Genomic DNA, 16,253 nt, shown 5'->3' with positions numbered 1-16,253 from the left:
TATACGAAGTGGGGTATTACCTCCACATCGATTATTTAAGAAAAAAAAATCAGTAATGCTCTAAATATCTAAGAGCTGGGCATAGGCTGAAAAGAATCATGTGCATATGATCAATAACCGGACTGCTCCGCGTGGGAATGCGCTGACATAGGGCTACCCCCTAAACAAGATGCCAATGCAAAATGTTAACATTTATTAAAGCCTGTGTGTAGGGCTACTGAGGGTGGGGTGGTGTCATTTTCTATGCTGCTTTGGTGTACTTCATAACCCCAAATTTAAAAATAAAAATGGAAAGCAATTTGCTTGAACAGGGTGTTACTATGTATCCATTTTGCTGAAAACTGGATATATATCTGCACAGAATACTTCTGGAAGATACAGGAAGCAACTGTCCTCAGGGAGAACTGGAAGAGAGTATGGGATCCGGAGGATAAGACTTTTTTATTGTATATGCTTATGTTCATTTGCTCTTAAAAAACAACAACAACAACAAAAAACCTATACAGGGGTGCCTGGGTGGCACAGTCGGTTAAACCTCCAATTCTTGGTTTCAGCTCAGGTAGTGATCTCAGGGTGGTGAGACTGAGCCCTGCGTTGGGCTCCATGCTCAGCATGGAGTTTAAGACTCTCTCCTGGCTCAGGTCATGATCCCAGAGTTCTGGGATTGAGTGCCATGTCCCTTGCTTGTTCCTTCTCTCTCTCAAATAAATAAAATCTTTTTTTAAAAATTAAAGAAATTCTTAAAAACTACTGTGAAAGAGTATTTTTTTAAATCTTCTAAGCCATAAAAACTTTTGTTCCCTTAAAGTAAGAAATTCAGAAATCCCCCTTCAGGAAAGTTATCCAATGGAAACAACCCAGAAGTTTGGGGAACAGAGATACTTATTCAAGTTTTGTTTAGACCAGCAACAATCTATTATTGCACGGTGATGTGCAGCCAGCAATGCAATGACTGAAGATGGTTCCCAGGGGCACTTTGCAGATATCTAAGCACAGGAGAGCAAGTTCATGATGCAGTACTGTGGATGTTACCTGCCCAACTCTAACCATGCTTTTAATTGTGTATGCATGAGAATGAATGGGGGTATAGAGGGGATGCCTTTCTCTAAGCAACTCCTTTTCATCAACTCTCCCTTCTACTATATCCCTTCCGACCTTTTCTTTCTCCCCATTATGTAAAAGCAACTAGAAAATCCTCCCCTCATTGGAAGGTGCCACGTTGTTAAGACCACCCCCTGCTTGCCTGTGTAGGGACAGAACCTGCAATGGCTCCCTACTGCCTGCCCCTGGTGCTGTCCTTAACCAGCTTCCCCTAGCCTTTCAGGCTCACCTCTCCCCAGTTCTCCCACAGCCACGATGGAGCACCTACTGGCCTTCCCTGCCTGCTATCTTCCTGCCTGTGCTTAGCTGGATTGCCTCCCTCAGATGCCCTCTCTCTTTCTTGCTACCAATCTATTTCTCTTCTCTGTCCTTCAGGGCTCTGTTCCCATCTCACCTCTTATAGGAAGCTCTGGAGTCTCCAGCATGTACTGAACCTCCCCCATCTCTGAACTCAGGGCTAGACGTACCCCAGTCTTCTCTTCTTATCAACTGATTTGCACATAGCCCTGTCACGGTCACTTCACTTCATGTCTCACTCCATAACCCCCAGCTGGCCTAAGGGAATTCATCATCTTTAAGTGCACTATCATCTAAGTGCACCTTCACCGGAAGGGCTCAGTTTATGAGTGAGGATATGAGGCCTAAGGAAAGAAGAGACTTGCCCAAGAGTGACTTGCTGGAGAGAGACTACCTTACCACTCCTGCACCCTCAGAATGCAATTCTTCAGCCACAATCAAGCCAGGTACTTTGAAGCCACCAAACCTCTGACTGTACAACTCTAATTAAAACCTCCCCACCACTCTGTAACTCCAGCAGAACCCTGCTCAGCCTTTGGGGTTCAGCTCCAAGACTGCCTTTGCGAGGCCTCCCTGACCTGTCTTCTGCAGTCAGCTGCCCTGGCTTCCTTAATGCACAGCACAGCTGTTACCACACTGCACCAGGATGGCAGAAAAACCATCTCCATGGGGCTGCTCTCCCCGCCCCCAGCAGGCACTGGCTCACACTGGGCAGCAGATGCTTACGGAAGGGGCTCTGAGTTTGACTCTCACCTCTGATGCTACAGGGCTGGGAAAACCCTGCTCTGTCCTTTAAATGCATGACCTTCTGGCTTACTCCCCTGGGAGGCCCTAAGCAAGCACCCACAGACCCCCAGGGTGCCCCCAGGGCCAGAGGCCAGTAACACTTCTCCTCCTGATCTGAAAAACCTTCCTGGGCACATGCAGAATCACCCTGGAGCAAGTGGGCAGAAGGCTCAATTTTACCAGATTTTCCAGAGAAGCCAGAAGTCTGGGCTTTCCTGTGAAATCCCCTCAGGTTCACCTACAGGTCTGCTTGGGAACCCCAACGTGGTGATATGGCCTGCACACGTACTGTGTGCCCCACTTGCATCCACCCTACTCCACCCTACTCCACCCCTGCCACTTGAAGACAGGTTCTATTTTCATCTCACATATGAGGAAAGTGGTTCAGGAAGTGCCTCTCCTTGCCTCAGATCCCGGAAGTGTGGCCCAGTGGGTTCCAGAGGCCACAGGTGGGGGTGGCTCATTCTTAATCAAGCACGTGCAATGAGGTTCTGTGGAGAAATTCTAGGGTCTCCTGCACAGTCTAAGGAATTCCCATCCTGATCATCTCACTGGTCCTCCCGATGACCAAAGAGCTAGGTGCCAGGATTTTGCAGATGAAGAAATGGGTGAGGAGGGGGATGATTTAGCCATCAAGGGGCAAACCTGGGATCACATTCTAATCTCACATTAAGTTTGGTTCATGCAATACAAATGTCAAAACAGAGTCCCCAAGTGTTGCTCAATAATAAAAAGCACAGATACACCAAGGCAAAAGTAGACCATGGAGGCTCAAGGACTTGTGCATGAGCAGCAGAGGATTCAAATCCCAGTCCCTCCAAGGCAAAGCCCTGGATGTTACAGTCCAGCTTCCACCCACAAGCCTCGTCTTCAGATGGGAGGGATTCCACTTTGGCAGAAAGGGGGGTGGTCATGGATTCCTGCTGGGGCCCTGCCCTCCCTAAGAACTTGGACAGCTGGTTGCCTCCATTCTTCCCTCAGGGTCAGAAAGCACCCCACTCCTTTCTTCTAAGACTCCTCAACTTCTACAGATGCAGGGCCCAGTAGCCTGTAGAGCAGAGATTGAGGGATCACCCAGGGTCACACAGCACAGCCTGGTAGAGCCAGCCTGGGACAAAGACCTCCTAGCTACCACAGAACATTGTGGACCTGAGCCCAGAGCCTCACACACCCCAGATTGGGGGTTGATGGGCTCCCTGCCAAGTCCTCTCTGCTCAGGACATGCCTGAACACACCACCTCCACATCTGAGCTCCAAGCTTTGGCTCCCCTAAAAAGAAGTGGCTGTTTGTGCACATGGGGGTAGGGCAGGGCGTCCATTAAGGTGTTCACAGGCCTGGGGCTCAGGTCGGGGGTACTTTTAGTTCTAAGTTGGGTCAGTTATTTGGCTTCTCTCTACCTTAGTTTTATCTGTAAAATCAAGACAATAACACTAGTGACACATGGTATTTACTGAGCACTTAGTGTGCACCACTATTATTCATCTCCTATAGGCTACTGAGGACAGGCACACACTGACGGTTAAATACAGAGCCTCTGGTCAGCCTGTCTGGGCTTGGAGCCTGGCTCTCTGCCTCTTATTAGCTATGTCATCTTGAGGAAATCACTACCTTTTTACAGCTCAGTTTGGCCAGGGGTAAAACGGAGGGGACAGTACCTACCTCAGTGTTGTCAACAGTTTCTCCCACTATGTGTGCATCTTTGACCTGACCTGCCCAACTTTCTGGGTCTGGGTCTGCACCTGAGTGTGTGAGCTCTGTGGGCATGGTGTTGGAAGGGATTCCCTTTTCTGATGCCCTTCCCCCTGCAGCTCTGGCCGCTGTAACTCCCGGGGTCTGCAGAGGTGGGAGCAGGTACTATCACATCATCCAGAGATGAAAACCGGGGGCCTGCAGGAGTGCGGTGTCTGGGAGACCCAAGGAGATGAGTTCAACTCAATTCCCCACTTTCTCTCCATGTAAATTTCTCTTCTGAGGGCCGGCTTCCTACCCCGTCCTGTTCACACCACCGCCCTGATACCCGACAGCCCCTCAGTTCGAGTCTAGAGATCCTTAGGCAACGGAAGCTGTGTGACCTTGCGTAAGACACAGACCTTCTCTGGACCGCCGCCCCTCCCCCCCCGCCCCCGCGTTCAGCCATTCTGAAAGCTGTATCGACGGCGCTGGGGTGTGGTGGCCTGTTCCTCGCACCCGGCAGACGCTCCAGGGCAAGGCTCGGGAAGCTCTGGCTCCCCAGCGGCTGGCACAAGGAGCGCTGGTAAAATGTTTGGAAGGACGTTATGAAGCCGGAGGACTGCGGCGCCACTTTAGCTCCGGTTCCCTGACAACAGGACCCCTGCGGGAGCCGGAACCCACGCGGGGTGGGGGTGGGGTGGGTGTCGGTCGGGTCACGTGCGGGGCGCAGGGCACTCTGGGACTCGTAGTTCGTAGGGGGCTGTCCCCAAACTGGGGCACTTGGACCTAGCGGGCGGGCGGACGCACTGGTGAGCGGAGCACCTCGGGCTCCCGGTCCCGGGACAGCGAGCTCAGCACTGCAGACGCAGGCAGAGGCCTCGCTGGAAGTCCCTGAGCTACTCTGTCAGCCCGCGGCCGCCCCCTATCGCTCCGTCCTCGCTGGCCTCGAGCCTGAGGCGCAAGGCGCAGGGTCCGGGCCAGGCGTTACCTGGGACCGCGGCTGGGCTCCACCCCAACCGGGCGGCCGGCGAGTCGCTCCCGCTGCAGCCCGGGTTCCGGGTCCCGCTGCGGCCTGAGCGCCGCCTGCCGCGGCCCCCCCTCTGGCCCCGTGCGTGGAACCGTCCGCAGACCTCACCACCCGGGCGCGCGGCCTACGGCGGCTGCGCAGCTTCACCCCCAATCCTGTGCGCGTGTGGAACTACCTGGACTGCACCAAGTGCACAAGAGCGGAGGGTGGAGGAGGCGGGGCGCCTCTAGGCACGCCCCTCAGAGTGAGGCGGCAAAGGGCGTGCAAGGGCGAAGCACCTAGGGCCTGGCGTCCCAGCGGCTCACTTACTACGCGCGTGATCTTGGGCGAGCGAGTGACTCTGTCTCGTCTGTGAAATGCAGAACATAACGCGACTCCATGCCCGTTCAAAGAACCTTTGCTGCCCGGAGAGTTTGTCCCCCTACCAGGCTTCGGATTGGGGGGGTAGGGTCGGTAATACAGAGTAAAGACTGGCGTCCGCAGATGTTCCCCGCTTTGGTCCCTTCTCTAAGCCTGCTTCCTCGTCTTCGAACTGCGAGCGTTGATACCCTTTTCGAGAGGTTAGGAGACTCCAGTGACAATAGGACGCATATGTCCATGGCTAGAGACACCCTGGAGCAGAGCGACCGCCCCCTGCTCTGGCCGCACATTCCCTACTCCCAGAGCGGATCCTTGATTCTGGTGGCCCCGCGTCCGTGGGCGGTTTAGACCGGCGAGAACTACAACTCCCAGCTTGCCCCGCGCCCGCCAGGTCGAGCCCGTTGTAGTCCCTGCAGTCCTCGCCTCGCAGAGGCTGCCCCGCGGTCCGGGGTTTGGCTCCGCTGCCAGCTGCTTGGAGGCCGTCTTATTTTTTAAAGCTTCCATTTGTTGAGTTTCTACCACGTGTACAGCAATGTTCTAAGTGCTTAACACGAATTAACTTCGTTATTCCTTAAAGTCTAACAACTCAGTGAGAGAAAATTATTATCCCTGTTCTATAGATTTGAAAATCTAAGCATTAGTGAGGTGAAGAAATTTTGCTAGGAAGTGGCAGGCTCCAAGATTTCCACTCACTCCTGACACCTGGAGCCTGCTTTCTGCCTTACTCCGGTTCATCCTTCAACAAACCTGATTCTTCCTTCCCCTTCCCTTCATCAGAACTACATCTACAGTAAGGCGTAATTTAGAATATATTTTACAGATAAACACTAAAATGCACGAGTCCTTATGTGTATAGCTTAGTGAATTTTTCATAAATGTATACCTCCGTATAACTAAAACTCCAATCAAGATTGAGAACATTTTCATCACCCCAAAAAGTTCCCTCTTACCTACTTCAAGTCATTTCCCTCCAGACATAACTATTCCTCTGGTTCCTGTCACTATAGATTAGTTACATGTGTTTAGAACTTTAGATCAATGGAATGGCTGGCTCTGTAGATACTGCCTCCTTTCAGCGGTCCTCATATTTTTGAGATCCTATCTATTGTGTGTATGAGTAGTCTGTTACTTCCCATCACTCCTCCAGCTTTATTGAAATATATCTGACATAGGACATTGTGTAAGTTCAAGGTGTACAATTTGATGATTTGATACATGTATATACTGCAAAATGTTACCATGCATCCTTCACCTCATATAATTACCATTTTGTTGTTAAGATGAGAACATTAAAGCTCTACTCTCTTAGCAGCTTTCAAAAATAAGATACAGTGTTGTTAATTGTAGTCACCATGTTGTACATTAAATCCCTGGAATTTACTCATCTTATAACTGAAAGTTTGTACACTTTGACCAACATCACCCAATTTCCCTGATGCCCCAGCCCCTGGCACCTGGCAACCACATTCTACAATCTGTTTCTACATATTCAGTTTTTTTTTGTTTTGTTTTAAGATTCCACGTATAGGGGCACCAGGGTGGCATAGCCGGTTAAGATCCAACTCTTGGTTTCGGCTTAGGTTATGAACTTGGGGTCCTGGGATCGAGTTCTGCATCAGGCTCTGCTAGGTGCATAGTTGGCTTGAGAGTCTCTCTCTCTGTCCCTCTCTGTCTGCACCTCCTGCTCGTGCTCTCTCTCTCTCTCTCTCTAAAATAAATAAATAAAAGCTTTAAAAAAATTAAAAGTTAAAAAAAATGATTCCACGTATTAATGACATGATGCAGCATTTGTCTGTCTGGCTTAGTTGACTTAGCATGATGCCATCTAGGCCCATCCATGCTGTCACAAATGGCAGGATTTCCTTCCTTTTTCTTTTTTTTTTTTAAGATTTTATTTATTTATTTGTTTGGCAGACAGAGCACAAGTAGGCAGAGAGGTAGGCAGAGAGACAGGCAGAGAGAGAGGAGGAAGCAGGCTCCCCGTTGAGCAGAGAGCTTGATGCGGGGCTCGATCCCAGGACCTTGGGATCATGACCTGAGCTTAAGGCAGAGGCTTTAACCCACTGAGCCACCCAGGCGCCCCTTAATGGCTGAATACTATTCCACTGTGTACATATCCCACATCTTCTTTACCCATTCATCTGTTGATGGACACTTAGGTTTTTCCCAGGTCTTGGCTACTGTGAATAGTACTGCCGTGGACACAGAGATGTTTCTAAGTCACTGAATAGTATCCTTCTGTATAAATGTACAATCGTTTTTGAAACCCAGTCTTCTGAACAAATGGCCTCTGTGCTCCAGCCTTGGTCTTTCAGCTCCCCTTAAGGGTGAGGCTCTTTCTGAATGGGATTTTGTACACCCTATTCTGTGTGCCTGGGCTTCCCTTTTTTCTCTTGGCCTGGCCTACTCTGCTCTCATTCAGATTATCCCTCTGTGGGGCAGGAATACCTGGTCCCCTTCAACCCTGCCAGGGCCCAGCACCAAGCACAGTGTGTGGCATAAAGCGAGTGTTCAATCCCTGTCTGTTGAATGAACACCGAAGTGGCAAGGAGGCCCAGGAGGGCCATGAGGCATCAAGTCACATTCCTAGAGGGCTCAGAGGCATTATGTTCCACCTCAGAACTCCACTAACTGAGGTTAGGGAAACTTCTGAAAGGAAACAGCCACATGATTCGTTTCCCTTATTTTCCTGATGCAGAAGCTAAATAAAGCTCAGAGAAGGAGAGTGGCTTTCCTTAGGACACAGAGCCAGAAAAGGGACAGAGCTGGAACGTGAACCTAGGTCTGCATGGCTACTACGCCTGCTTATGGTGGTAGTGGGGAGAGGCTGGAGAGGCCTGAGGGAAAGCTCTGGAAGGGCTGCCTCACAGCAGAGACAGGAAGCAGGATCTGGTACCCTCAGAAGGTGAACCTGATAGAAGTGGTCAGGGAAGATCTCAACTCAGTAAGACATGTATGGTTGGAGTCATGGAGTGGAGGCCATGTAAGCAGGTGAGCTCCCCATCATTGGAGGCATGCAAGCATGACAGAGCAGCCACTTGGAAAGGATACTTTAGAGGGAATGTGTGTCTGGGAAAGGGGCTCAGGGGTCTGGGGTTGGGGAGGAGCTGGTTTCTTGGGTCCTAAATTCTCTCTAGTGTTGGAGGCTGTGAGTTTCTGACACCGAGGGGCTGTTCTTGGGCTGTAGAACGGAGGAAGGAAGAAATCTTGTACTCTGCAAAGCTATGTGCAGCGTAGAGGGATGACTGGGAAGTTGAGGAGGGATTGGACACAGCCACAGCAAATGGACACTCTCAGTTCAGGCTCTCCAGCTCAACTCCTGAGGTTGTACCATGTGGCAGGGGTGGGGGGTGGGAAGGGGAGGCGTATGGTGTCTCCATGATGCAGATGAACAAGGGGAAGCTCTGAGAGGAGTGACTTGCCCAATGTCATCCAGCTAGCTGGAGGCAAGTGAGGGCTTGATTTCGACTCGATCAATTTCCAGGCACATAGTGGGTGCACACAGTAGGTTGCCAACAAAGACAGGCAATGGGAAGCTTTTCTGAACAAAATTTTTTTAAAAACCACACACCTAGAACAGTGGCTAGGACAGAGCCCTGGTGTGTGTCTGAATCACTATACCATGTGCACATCTCTATCTCTTGCTATTGTGCTAAGGGCTTCCTTGTATTCCCTGAGGGTTTTGGGTTTTTTTTTGTTTTGTTTTGTTTTTCAAATAGGGGACGAGTAACACAAGTGGGAAAGTCTATGAAACCAAAAAGTACACTCTCCAGATATGAGAGTGGGTAAGCTCAAGAGAGCTGCACCTACCTGATTAACCTTTATAATAAACCTTTGTGTTGGGTTCTGCCATTACACCCATTTTACAGATTACACCCATTTTACAGAGACTGACATGAGGCTCAATCCCACGACCGTGCTCGGGACTTTAAATGTAGGACTTCATTTCACCCTCCCCACCCTCTTCTGAGATGGGTCTCCTACGTTATCCACGATTTACAGGCAGGGGAGCTGAGGCTTACGGAGGTGATGGAACTTGCTCCACCACAATTGAACCTGGCTTTCTGGCCGCTGAGCCAAATCTCTAGATGACCACCTTGTTTTGTTTTGTTTTTTAAAGATTTTATTTATTTATTTGAAAGAGAGAGAGAGAGCAAGCCTGAGGGTGTGGGGAGGGGTGGAGGGAGAGAATTTCCAGCAGACTTGGCACTGAGCTCAGAGCCCCATGCAGGCTTCTGTCTCATGATCCCAAGATCACGATCTGATCCGAAATCAAGTCGGATGCCCAACTGACCGAGCCACCCAGGTGCCCCCTTGTTAAGATTTTATTATTTTTAAGTAATCCACACACCCAACAGGAGGCTTGAACTCACAACCCCAAGATTAAGAGTCACATGCTCTACGCACTGGGCCAGCCATGTGCCCCCTCAACAGCCATCTTGTGATAGTCGTGTCAAGTGCCACCCACCTTTGGCAGCATCCGATCCTAGGAGTCGCACAGAAGGAAGCACCTCTCAGTTATTAGAACTCAGATCGCCTTGGCTCCCAGATCCTGACATTTGCAGGTTCTCCGCCATCCCCTGTCCCCCTCCCTGCACCCCTCCGTGTGTGTGTGTGTGTGTGTGTGTGTGTGTGTGTGTGTGAGATTTAGTGGATGGATGCCGGACTTAATGGATCAATGGATCATATTCTTCTCTTCCCTTTGCCTGCCAAGAAGCTCAGAGTGCAACTCAGGACCCACCTCTGACAAGCAACCAGAACTCCAAGGCAAATATTTAAATATTTTATGGACTTCCTTCAGGCCTATATTCTCCTTGTTTTTTGTATACCTTTTCCCTTCATCCTGGTTTCTTCACCTTTTTAAAGCTTGTGGAAGCATATATTTTCTTTCCACTTTTTCAGTTGGGCTAAAATACACATAACACAAAATTCCCTATTTTCAAGTGTAGAGTTCAGAGGTGCCGTGTACTCATCACAGAACTCATTTCATCTTGCAAAACTGCAACTCTGTCCCCATTAAATAACTTCTTCCCTCTCCCCCAGCCCCTTGTGACCACCATTCTACCTTCTGTCCCTATGAATCTGACTAGATACCACATGTAAGTGCAATCCTACAGCACTTGTCCTTCTGTGACTGGTTTATTCCACTCAGCATAATGTTCTCAAAGCTCATCTGTGTTCGAGCGTGTGTGATAATGTCCTTCCTTTTTAAGGCTGAATAAACTCCGTTGTGTATATACACCACATATTGTTTATCCGTTCATCTGTCAATGGTCACTGGGCTGTTTCCACGTTTTAGCTGATGAGAATAAGGAGGCTGGGAACATGAGTATACACAAAGCATGTGTACTTTGATAATCTACTTTAAATTTTGGGGGCGTGGGGGTGGGGATGGCGAGCAAACATCCCCCTGAAAGCACCTGACCCATAGTAACATCGGGTCCGTTTCTATTGAGTCTGGAGTGGTCCCCACCCATAAAGAGAGGCCACCATAGAAGAGGCAGGTGATCTTGTACCGGGGGTCCCCTTTCTCCTGTGGCAATGCAGGGATGTTGGGCCTCTGTGGCTGGAGGGGGATGTGGGGGCTCAGACCCTGCTGAGCACCTGGATGGTATTTAAAGCCAACCCCGGGGGCACCTGGGTGGTTCAGTCATTGGGCTTCTGCCTTCTGCTCAGGCCACAATCCCTGGGTCCTGGGACCGAGCCCTGCATTGGGCTCCCTGCTCAGTGGGAAGTCTGCTTCTCCCTCACCCACTCCCTCTGCTTGTGTTCCCTCTCTTGCTGTCTCTCTCTCTCTCTCTCTCTGTCAAATATACAAATGAAATCTTTAAAAAAAATAAAATAAAATAAAGCCAGCCTGGGTGTGGATGAACCCCTGGCAGAAGGGAGATAACTTCTGAGGGCCTCAGGGAGGGGGAATGTTAGCAATAGGCAGGAGAGTGCATTATCCAAGTTCAGGGTTGCTCTCACCCTTCTCTGAAAACCTCAAGATGCCCTCTGGAATCTCCATATTTGATTGCTTATTAGTTCCTTCTCCTGACTTAAGCACTCTCTCCCCTTCTCCACCGGCTCCCTGTCACTGAGGCCCTTTATAGCCTGGTGGGGATGGAGGGGCTAGGTGCCACTTTCGGACTGTCTGGACTTTCCATTGTCCCCTTCCCCACCTCCTGCCTGCCCCAGGGCTGGGCCTGGGTCCCAGGTCCTCTGGGCTCAGGCTCTGCCAGGCGCTCTCTCCTGGGGCCTGAGCATCCTGTCCTGACAGTACTGGGTCGGGCTGCCTCCATCCTGCCCTCCTGCCCCCTCACCAGCCATGGTCAGCACCTGCTGAGGAGTCGGTCCCGTACTTCCCCTCCTGGAGGGTGTGGTCTCTGGCAGAGTTAATGATTGTTCAAGGGAGGAGGAGATGGTGCCAAAGTCTGCCGGCTGCGCTGTGGCAGGCCCCAGACGGTGCCCGCCGGAGCCCATTTGCTGCATCCGCGGCCTCTTCTGGGGCCCAGGTAGGACTGCAGAGCCTGGCTGCCGCAGGGGCTCGGGAGTCTTCTGGTCAGGAGTAGGGGCCCAGGGGAACCCAGGGGGTCCCACCCAGGTGGGTGGGTGCGCTGGTGCTGAGTTGGGCGAATCTGGAGCTGAGTCCCAGGCTGTCTGCATCTTCAGGTGGGGCTGTTGATTAAAGACAGAGGGGCCGAGCTGGGGGACCCCAGAGCTCAAGGAGAAAGAACGGGGCTCTGAGCCCAACTGCTTGGGTCCAGATCCCAGATCCATCCTGGCTTTGGGGGGCTCTGGAATTCTTCTGGACCTCTGTTGCCACATCTGTAGAAGCAGGCTGGTCCCAGCACAGGAAAGAAACTGGAGAACCGGGAGGCAGAGGTGGGCCAGTGGTCTACCGTGGATGGACGGCCACTCCAGCCAGCGCTAGGATGTGTCCGGTTGGCACTGAGTGTAGGCTGGCCCTCAGCTCTGGCTCATTCCAGGCCTGGTGTGCCAGGTGGAGACTCAGCTGAGAGCCAGGGGCAGGGTGGGCCTCTTCCCTGAGGCAGGCTAGGGCACCAGATGCCCAGGCTCAGGGAACAGTGGGATCATGGATGGAAACCTGTGTGTAGACTATGTGGTTCTTAATGTCACCCCATTTCTCCACAGGGAAACTGAGGCCCAGAGGGAGTAAGGGCTTGCCTGGGGTTTGGTGGCAGGGGGCAGGGGAGGTACACAGTGAGTAAGGAAGATTCTTGAATCTGAACCAGGGCCGTTTGACCCCATTACCTGTCTGTCACTGAGGCAGCCAGGGTGATGGGCACTGGAGGGGTTCCATGGCAGGGAGCCCAGTGCCCTTGGGGTCCACATCTTTGCACCAGTGCTCCCTGGGTGGGCTGGCATCTGCCTTGTGGGTTTACATAGGGCTCCATGGAGTCCAGTGGAGCCCCGACCAAGGCTTGCCCAGGGACTCCTGGAATTGGAGCTAGTCCGGGTCTAATGCTCTGTCCCTTGTTCTTGGACATCCCTCTCTGAGCTTCTCTGAGCCTCAGTTTTTCACCTGGGCCCTGGGACGATAATGCCTTCAGCAGGGGCACAGCTGTGAGAAGGAAACAGAGCGGAAGTGAAAGTATGTGGTGAGCTGGAGGCGGCAGCGGCCTTGGTGGCCGAGTTTGCTCTTTGGTGGCCTGTGGATGATGAGGGCCGCCTCCCTCTCTGGTCCTCCTAGAGGCCCTGGGTACACCTGGGGTCCTCACTCCCAGCCTGGGAGAAAGTTTGGAAGCCCTGGGCTGTTGGGAGCTGCGGCTGGTGCTTCGGCCCACTGGGGTCAAGGAACCGGTGCTGCCAAAGCCCAGGGCGAGTGCGCCTGTGCCAAACCCGAGGGGCCTCCCAGGGGTTCAGGAACTCCCGATTCACCTCTGTGTCCTTTCTTGACGCTTCTCCAAGCAGCCCTTTTTGAGAGTAAGGAGAGTGAGTAAGTGTGGGGGGAAAGAAGTTGGAATTTCTAGGATGTAGATAGCCCCAGTTTTTAGAAGGCAAACTGAGGGGTGGAGAGGAGGAAAGAAGAGCCTCTGGGAGTGGCCGCATGGTATTGGGGCTGGGTGAGTTTGCCTCCTTCCCACCCAGGCCCCCCACCTCCGGCATAGCAGAGGCCCTGGGCGGACGGCCCAGGGAAGGCCCAGGGTGGGTTGGCACTGTGGAAGCCTGGGGGGCAGGGGCTGGCGAGGGCATCGTCCAGATCTCCCCCAGTCCCAGCCCATAGGCAGCTCCATTCCTGTCTTATTCATCTGCAATTGCTCTGTCCCCTGCTCCTGCTGGGAGGCCAGGAACCTCGGGGCCAGAGGAGGGACCATCAATGCATAAACCAGGCTCTGCACCTGACCTGGCCTCAGAGAATGGAGAAAATTTACACAGATGCAGAAGGCCAGGGAAGGCATTCTGGGCGGAGGGGATGGCATATGCAAATGCATGGAGGGAGGAAAATAGAGGGTGGGGACTGAGAACGGAGCGTTCAGCGCTTCGGGACCACAGGAAAAGGTGGGGGAGGAGCTTGTGTGGGAAAAGGAGTCAGGACCTATGAGGACGTAGCCCACCAGGCTGAGGGGCAGGAAGTGTGTCTCCCAGCCAGCCTGAGCCCTGGCAGAGGTCTGTGTTGTGCCCAGTGAGTGGGAAGGCTCATTGGTGGGGCAGGTTCATTCTTGTTCCTTCTCTAGCTCACACAGGCCCTGTGAATTTTTTTCAAATGACCAAATCCAAAGGTGACACTCTGGACCAAAGAACTTTGGCCTCATTATGATCAAATGAGTGTGTGTGTGTATCTGTGTGTGTGTAAAAAGTCTCGAACAAGGAGCCAAGACTGTGGGAAACCGAGCTCGGAGGCAGTGAAGTGGGGAGGAGAGGCAGGACCATAGCAAGAAAGAGCACTGGGCTGGGAGGGACGGGAGGCTGAGGGGTGGCATCCCAGTTTTGTCCCCAGCTGGCTTGGGGGCATGGGGCAGGAGCCTTATCCTCCCCCAGCTCAGGTTTAAAGGGGATTGACAGCCACTTCTGCCTTCTAGGAGAATGGTCTGGATTAGATGCAGGGGAAAGACTTCAGGTCTGCCTTACGCTAATGTAGAGGGTCATCACTCTTGCCCTGAGTAAGGATTATCAGGCTTCTAGAGGCCTGTGAGAATGGGAGGGAGAAGTTGGAAGAAGCTTCCATGAGCGAAAGAATGTAGCTGGCTCTAGGGAGGGGGCCTGGAGGTGGAGGCGTCAGGGACCCTAGAGGGTGAAGCTGCCTATGAAGGCTGTTGTCCCTCTACCTTCCCCTAGGGGATTCTTCCGTGTCTGGGGGAAGTCTGGTTGATGAGGAAGAGCAAACTGGAAGCTGGGAAAGAGAGAGCACAGACTTCCCGCTGTGGGTTCTGATCCCATTAGTGACCGGATCATGTCCCTTCTGCTCCTGGATCATGGCGTGCAGAGGGCTGAATGGCTCAGGGTGTGCCAGTCGCAACACCTGGCTCATCCTTACTATTTTTTCCACTCGAAGACTGGATCCCAAGGGCAGGAGTTTCCTGTTTTCCCAATTGCACTTTGTCATAGTGAAGAGCACACTTTGCACTCCTGTGGCAGCATGCTTAATGACTAATTGTCCTGTGGGACTGACTCATCTCTGAAGGAGGGGAAGGAGGGGAACCAAAGAGGTGAGAGGTGAGGTCCAAGATCGCACAGAGAGGGGACGTCAGGGCTGGCTGCATCTAGCCAGGGTTAAGGTGCCCTGGAGTTTGCTCACACGATGGATGCCACCATCACTGGTGTCTAACATCTGTGGGCTCGCCGTGCGCTCACACCATCATCCCACCACCATCCCACCGCAGTCTCTACCAGCTCCACCTGTCTTTCCACGCTCATCATCACAAATGTTACCAGTGTGTCCATCCCCATCCCTGCTTCCAGCCCCACTGTCACCTCTACCCCCAACCAAACTACTGTCTCCACCCCAACCCCCTGTCCACGCCCAGCTCCAGGACCGCCTCACACTCTACACTTGACCTCAGTTCCATCAAGCTGGCACCCTCCAGAGCATGGCTCATGTCTCATGGCTGGTGTCTCACGGAGGATTGGCAGTAGCAGTCAGAAGGTAAAGATGAGCCCACAACAGGCAGAAGGAGGGTATTTGCATTTGCTGAGCACCTTCTGTGCCCCGGGGCGCTGAGCTGGCACAATCTATTTTCATTCCCTCCCCCACATTTTACGACTTCTGAGAGCTGTCAGTCCCATCTTACAAATGAGGAAATGGTAGGGGCTACCGGGTGGCTCAGTCCATGAAGTACCTGCCTTCCGCTCATGATCCTAGGGTCCTGGGATCGAATCCCATACTGGGCTCCCTTCTCAAAGGGGAGTCTGCCTCTCCCTCTCCCTCTGCCCCTCCACCCCCAAACCCCCCAATTCCTGCTCGCTCTCTCTCTCAAATCAACAAATAAAATCTTTTAGAAAAAAAAAATTGAGGAAATAGGCTCAGAGGAGGGCATCAACTTGCCCCTCTGGAGAGCCTTTGCTGCCTCTTAGGTCTGTAAGCAATTTGTCTTTCTGACCTTTAGTTTCCCCATCTGTAAAGTGCGCATAGTAGAGCCTATCTCCAGTGTTCTCTGGTTAAGTCGTGTCCAGCTCAGTGTCTGACTCAAAGTAGACATTCCTTCTATGACAGGTATTGCTGCTCCTTCGTGACCCTTAACAGCTGCCACGTATCCACTGATGCCTTGGTGACAGCTTTGTTGACCATTCCTTAGTGTTTCCACGCTTAGTTTAGTTCTGTTTTCCATGATTATAAATAACTGCTTGTGATGAACAGTTTGCCGCAGCAAGAGATTCCTTATTTTCGGTTAGCTGGATTACCAGTCAGGGAGGACAAATCTTTTGAAGGTTTGGGGTTCACAGCTTATGTGGGGTTTTCCCCTCCTGCTGGAGCCCTGGGGGAAGGTGAGGGCTGCACCCTTCCCTCTGTGTATGGGAGAGTCCCCCTCCCTTCTAGCTGTGAGCTCCTCTGAGTTCTCTGTCTGC

Source organism: Enhydra lutris, unplaced genomic scaffold, assembly GCF_002288905.1.
Source record: "Enhydra lutris kenyoni isolate GAN:26980312 unplaced genomic scaffold, ASM228890v2 scaffoldscaffold5, whole genome shotgun sequence".
NCBI lineage: Eukaryota > Metazoa > Chordata > Mammalia > Carnivora > Mustelidae > Enhydra > Enhydra lutris.
This window is presented reverse-complemented; position numbering follows the sequence as displayed.